Genomic DNA, 7,681 nt, shown 5'->3' on the forward strand with positions numbered 1-7,681 from the left:
GTCTCTCTTGTCTATAACTATACACAGCCCTGTCGCTGTACACAAGTGTACGGCGTCTGGTCGGGCTATCTTGTCTAGACCTTGACTCTGTAGAACTGTTCAATTTGAATGCAGTCTACAATGCAGTAGATTCCATTATTTATAGATCCCTAGGCCTAGATCTACCACTAGTAACTAGATCTACTCGTACTACTACTAGACTAGACGCTAACTATATATCCTACAGTATGGCCCTGCGTTTATGTCGCTGTGTACACAAGTGCTAGCGCACGGCATAGGTCGGGCTAACTAGTCTAGATGCTAGATTGTGTAGTTACAAGTTAGCTAACGTCAGTATCGGAGATATCTAGTCAGTAGATCTAACATTAGATTAGTCAAGAACTAGATTCAGAGTATGGCAACGTAGCATGCTGATTCTATTATAGACCTCGGGTATCTTTGTCTGATTTTGTTTTCGGTGCTAGGTAGTTCTACTCGGTATCCATGGTTGTTTACTCGACCGTATACGGATGTTATCTCAAATTTCACTACTGTTATATATAGGAACAAGCCATCCATAATTCGACTATAACACTGTCCTAAATTTGACAACCTATGTGTAAAGACTTAATTCCATGCTTTTACGTTATGTCATATTTTGACTCGAGAGGTTGAAATGTTGTGCATTTCTTTTTTTGTGGGGGGGGGGGGGGGGGTTACAACAAATTGTACCAGACTGCACCAAAGTTAATTCATAACACCATATAGCCTATTTCAATATGCATCCCTCAATGTGTCGGTTACTTCAGGTAAGATAACCTAGGCAGCAGTGCAGCGTATGTTGTGAAGAGCGAGGTGTTCACAGTAACCATGTGCAAGTCAATGTCAATATCAACAATTTCCTTTACTGAGTTGGTTCCATCGTAGGTGAGTGATTGGAAAAAAGCTGGCGGTATTTCCTGCCATTTCCATGCAATTTGATATTACCTTGATTACAGTGAAAATCAAAATATTTCTACATGGGTATGAAAATACAATGTACAAATGCACACCAGTGCCACTTCCTTTCCCCCCTATATGTTAAGTGATGACAGACAAATTTGAGAAAAGAACTAGAGCTTGATATATTTTATTTGTCATATCATATTTCTACACTACAGACTTTTATAATTAAACTTTGTAATCTGCTTTATTCTGTCATCAGCAGGGACTGGCTCTGAATGTGATGCACTCTTCCACTCAGTGGACAAGAGAACCGTGCAACCCTTATGAGAGAGGTGAATTCCTGACCAGGCTTTGAGCTCATTGATTGACTGGAAAGGTGTAAGTTTCAATTCTTCATTTTTTTAATGTATTATCTATACCCAGTTTTACAACTCAATCATACTATTGTGGGAGGGGAAATTCATTAAATGGGGATGTGGTGGTAATGGTATTTCTGATCACTATACCTATGTACATTTTTATCCTTATGATGACAACATGTACTTTGAATGCTTATTTTCCTGATACCAAATGTGAAATTTCCTTGAATTCATATTTTTTCTAGTGTCTTGAATCTGCCTCCTTCAGAGGAAATATAAATTCTTCTCTTTCTTCTCTGTAAAGGATAGTCCCATACTTCCAGTTGGTGTTATGTGATGCAGCATTGACAAATCAAGATCAATAAAATGGCATGTGATATCTCATATGAATCCAAAACCCTGAATGTGCAGAAAGCTCTGTTGAAACCAAAGTTGATTTTAATTCAAATAATGTCCAATGCAAGTGTCGGTATGGAGACCAAAAATGCAAGTATTGTAATATTTAACTTTAAAATTAGCACTATTGCCCATCATTTTTTGTATTAAGTCCTAAGAGATTTGACCTCATTTATTGGCAGATTGACATCTATTTGCAACATGACTTTGTCTGAAATTTAGTTAGATATCAAAATGAAAAACAACATAACTTGGGCTAGAGATGTGATGTGATCTGTAGCTGTTCCATGTAATACAGACCTATACAATGCCCTCATGCTATGTCTTCTCTTTTATTTGCAAAATAATCTTTAGCTTTAAGTATGGCAGAGTCATTACAGAATTAATGTGATAGGGAGAAAAAAAAAAACTCAACCGAGTAATAAAAACATTTTCTGGTTCAATACGTCTTGAATGTTTCTCTTTTTATTTTACTTTTTATTCCTCAGAAAGGGACAATTGCTGAGTTTTATTGGTCATGTGTCGTCAACAAGGAACATCTACAGCCACAGCCTTCATCCTTTCTATTGGAGGATATGAAACCCTATTCCTTCCTATGCAGCCGTGGAGAACAGCTAGGGGACTGTCTTGTCCAAGCATTGTAGCTACAGATGATCTTGTCTTCAAATTGATCCCTCAAATCTGTTCAACTGAACCCTTATCTTTTCCAGCAACTTTGTGAATGACAAATGTGACACATTCTGGGAGCGGAGCGCCTTTGAATATTTCTACACATAAATGACGCTATGCTGTTTCATCATCATCATCATCATCGTCATCTTTGTTCTAGATCTCAACTTCTAGCCACATTACATGGCAGAGTCACCATTTTCTTTTTTTTTTCTTTTTTTTTTTTTAGAGGGATATGTGTATATAAACTAGGGGGATCTGCAACTGCGGCAACATTCTGTCCTGCAATTTATAAATAAGCCGAGCCAATAGTGATGTAACAATTAATTCATCATCTCCAACCTCCACCTAATCCACGTAACCACACAAATACGACAACATTTGTTTCAGAGGTGATAAGGGAATGAAAAGTTTCTTTTGATTTTGGTCTCTCTGTGTAACAAGTAAAGGTATTCTTTCATAAGTCATTAACAATTAACATGAAAATTTACATTGTAGGCATTGTTGTATAAATATTTTACTGTGAATGTGTTAATAGCAAGTACAAGAGCATGCTAGAAGCAGATTCCTAGAAATTTAAACCTTTGGCTGGTGAATACTTTTACCTTGAAACTCAACTCTTTAACTTTTGACACGATATTGAATTTTTTCTTATTATTGTGAATGTTTGTGAGCTTATATTTTTTTTGTAATCATTTTGTGTCAGATCACTAAGATAACCATGGTATTATACAGTATGCATAATGAATAGCCGATTTGTTCATTATGTATTTGTTTTATCTGACTAGATTCAAAACGGAACCATCTGAGGCAATGAGTAAGCCATTTCAGTCATAGTCCTTGCTTCCTTCATTTTTCTTTGTCTATGTGTGTCAGAGTCATAAATCTTTAGTCTCTCCCACCCCCCTCTCAAATCCAAGTATATCATACTTCCTCTTTCTTGCTCAATTTCTCTTGGTATTTAATTTTTGTATTGCTCTCTTCTTACAGTGCTATGATTCTCAAATTTTCATTCTCCCTGGTGTTTATAATATGCTACTTTCTCTCCTTTCCATTTTCCTTTTTCTGCATATGCTACTTCACTCTTGACCTTTAACATTGAAAAAAAAAAGTGTCTTGTGTTGGAGGCTTAAAAGAGGGAGTATCTGAATGCATGAGGTTGTCTCATGTTGTAATGTGTATGTTTCTACCATGAATGTGATTTGAATTTGAATATTTTTCTTTCACTTTTAAGAGAAGAGAAAAGCTACTGTATATAGAAGAAAGATGCATATCAAAAATTTCATTGGTGTTGATTTTTATGCCTCCGCCACGAAGTGGTGCCGGAGGCATTATGTTTTCGGGTTGTCCGTCCGTCCGTCCGTCCGTCCGTACGTACGTACGTACGTCCGTCCGCTTTCGTTTACGCGATAACTTGAGTAATATTTACTGGAATTTTACCAAACTTGGTCCAAGTATGAAGTATGATGGGGCAATTATTTGATTAGATTTTGGGTGAAATCGGCTGAAGGTCAAAGGTCAAAGGTCAAGGTCAAATCATGAAATTGTATCCGTTTACGCGATAACTCAAGACTGGATGGAGCAAATTTCACCAAACTTTGTTGGAGGATGATGTATGATGGGACAATTACTTGATTAGTTTTTCAGTGAAATCGGACAGAGGTCAAAGGTCAAAGATCAAGGTCAAATCCTAAAATTTATCTGTTTACGTGATAACTCAAAACTGGATGAAGCAGCTTTCACCGAACTTGGTCCAAGGATGATGTATGATGGGACAATTAGTTGAGTAGATTTTAGTGACATTGGCAAGAGGTCAAAGGTCAAAAGGTCAAGGTCAAATGCTACAAATGTTGCAATTTCCCCCATATCTATGCAATGCCCGAAGGTATTTTCTTGAAACTTGGTGTGGACATGTACTACTGCGTAAAGATTCTCCAGAGAGAGTTTCATGTCATAAGGTCAAAGGTCAAAAGGTCAAAGGTTAGGTGGAAATGTTGCAATATTACTTTTCTCTCAAATGCTTCAATGTATCTTCGTGGAACTTGGTACATATGCATGTACTGTCTGGCAGGGATTATCTAGGGAATTTAGGGGTCATGGGTCAATAGTCAGGGGTCAAAGGTCAAGGTCAACTCCTCAAAATTTTACTATTTCCCTCATATACTAGTATATGCAATGCTTGCATTATTAGTTTCAAAACTTAATACATGCATTACCTAATGGAGATTCTCCGGGAAATTTCCAGCCAGAAGGTCAAAGGTTAAGGGTCAAAGGCCAGGTTTCAATGCCCCCCCCCCCAAAAAAAAAAAAAAGAAAAAAAAATCTATTTTGTACCGTCATCACACTCTTTCTTCGTACCTTGGAAATTACTCATTGCATAAACTTTCCCAAAATTCCCCAAATATGTGTACCTGCACTCTTAGAAAATTATAGCAAACCCAGTTCAAGACATTTCTGACAAACCTGTCATTTCAATATTTTGCCAGTTATGTGAAACTGTCATGGATCGCACATTGTGAAGACATTGTACTATACGCCTATTGGGAGAATCATGCATTATGGCGGAGGCATCAGTCGCCATAGCGACATTTCTAGTTATATTTTATTCATTCATGAGTTCAATTACCATTGTTTCTTCTATGAGATTTTAACACACCCAGATGCAAATGATTTGCCCTTCACCTGTGAATGTGATGTAGTGGTGTTGAAACCCAAGTACAGGCTTTCAGATAATGTGAAGAGTGTGTATTCATTGCATTTTTTTTTTCCTGTTGCATCTTGACATCGCCTGATTAAATTGCATGAAATGTAAATATTTTTGTATTTGTTGACTTATTCAAAAGTGTCTCGAGTGCTGTAGTTGATTGCTGTTTTATCGAGAGCTAAGGTTGATGGTTTTGTTGGCACACTGTGAATTTTTTGTATCTATGTAAATACATATGCAATGTTGTCATATGATAATAATATTAACAATGATTATAAATAATAATAAAAGTGGCTACTGGTATAGCGCACAGGTCCACCTTTCAGTGCTCATGGCGCTTCAAAGATGAAAAGATAGATACATACATGTCCATGCATGTATGCTCAAATATGTCAACAAAGAAGAAAATGGCGAACAAAAAACAAACAATACCAAATAAAGAATGCAATACTGTTCCGAACATTAAATGACAACAATTGCAGTCCTCAATGTGAGAGGAACAAATACGTTTTATAAATGTGTGTGTGTGTGTGTGTATATATATATATATATATATATATATATACTAGTATTATATATATATATATATATATATATATATATATATATATAATTATATATATATACAGTGTATATACTACTGCATCATGTTCGCTAAATGCCCATATTGCAAGGTGGCGTATTGGAGAAACCAGCACAAAATTCTGTACGAGGTTCAACATATATATTGATAATTTCATGCTTTGAGAGGTTTTTATATTATTATAATGGGCAACATGTTTTGTCTTGTCGTGTTACTACTATCCTACATATGGCACTTTGCTCACCCTCTTCTTCTTTATTTTCTTTTTTCCTTTCTTTCCTTCTTTCTTCCTTCCCTTCATGAGTACCTTTTTTTTGCTCTTCTCTCTTAAATCGTCTGTGTACTATACGAGCACATGACAAATTGTATCACTTCATTGCCATTATGACGCTTCTGTGTGAGGTCATCGCTATTATGACGTAACAATCATAAGCGCGCATCTCAGCGAGTGTAATGGATCTTTTCCAACTTGGGTCAGATCTGAATCAATCCCAACTTTGGGTTCAATTCCCAGCTTCGTATCGTTCCCAAATTGCTTAGTGAAACAGTTCCTAACTTTTTGGGAATGATCAATCCCAAAACTGCCCCTGGGATCAATTGAATTGATTTTAGGATTGATCCCAGTATACAAATGACGCACAGGTCTGAGTGCGTCAGTCGGAATTCTCGCTATCGCCAATGACGTAAAAAGTACCCGGATGTTGATTTAAGCGTCATTTACGGTGCATTATGGGATAGTCCGGTAGCAAAATCACTTCCGTTCGTACGCGCGTGATACGTGACTAATGCTATTTACACACACAACCGACTGTATTCTACGTGTACTTCCGGTTTTCTCGACTTGAATTACAGCTTTAATATGATTTGAAATTTCTCCATTCTTAAGAAATTGCTGTTAATACGACTAGTGGTTGTTGCTGCGAAGCTGCCATGTGTTGTTCGCACGACAATAAATGAAAAAAATCTGCAGAAATAGGACCCTTACTGGCATGCGAGACGTGACGTGGCCGCGTGGGTGAAGTTTGCGGGTGACTCCACAGCGCAGTACGTGCACGCGCGACTAGACTTACTAGTAGTGGTAGTAGCATATCAGCAGTAGGTACAGTAGTAGGCCTAGTGCCTACATTGTACGTCATGTACTTACTTGGGAGAAGTTGCTTCGGAGACAGGATAAGTACGAGGTCACTGTTCGTTCCCGATTGTGTTCGCGACATTTCGAGAGAGAACAAATAAAAAAAGATGGGCATTCTATGACGATATCCAGGTGGATGATTATTTTCCAGCATATTTTCAGCGTATGCAGAGATGACTGATCTGTGATGTGCACATCGATCGCATGATCAAGCAGTACGCTGTACCGGTATGTGTTAGCGTATGCGCTGCATGCGTGCAGTGGTGCATGCTAATGCAAGGCCGGCCGCCGGCGGGGACTCGACTACAGTGTACGAGTATGACAGGCCTGGCCATCACTCGCTGGCTCGGGCGGTACAGCCGCCTACTGTACTACCGTGGTCGGCGCGGCGCTATAGGTAAGGTACACGTACGCGCACGCCTAGCGTTGTGCAAATTATGCTCCGCGCCGGAAGTGCCCTTGCTACCAAGTGCACTAAATCTTGACGAAAAAGCCACATCCGGGTACTTTTTACGTCATTGGCGATAGCGAGAATTGTGTGCATAAGGTAACTATGGAATGCTTAACCCACGAGGCGAAGCCGAGTGGGTTTAGGCTAAATTCCATAGTTACCGCATGCACACTATATTCCGACTGACGCACGAAAAGACATGTGCGTCATTTGATTTATAGAATGGGTAATTTTCTTGTCAAAACCCAGTTTTCTATCGTGTGTTACCCGATGACAAAATTACTGGATGCATTTCCTTTTGGCTTGCCGTAAAGGGCATGCATACCCGTACTTACCGTTTTTACTGGATGCATGGCCAGCCATGCATCAGTTTTTACTGGATGCATGGCCAAGCTGAGTGCGCCAACGCTTGCTTTAGTGCGCGAACCTTTGTTACAAGTACGCGTACTATTGCTAAGTGCGC

The sequence above is a fragment of the Diadema setosum genome, chromosome 11 (genome assembly GCF_964275005.1).
Source record: "Diadema setosum chromosome 11, eeDiaSeto1, whole genome shotgun sequence".
Taxonomy (NCBI): domain Eukaryota; kingdom Metazoa; phylum Echinodermata; class Echinoidea; order Diadematoida; family Diadematidae; genus Diadema; species Diadema setosum.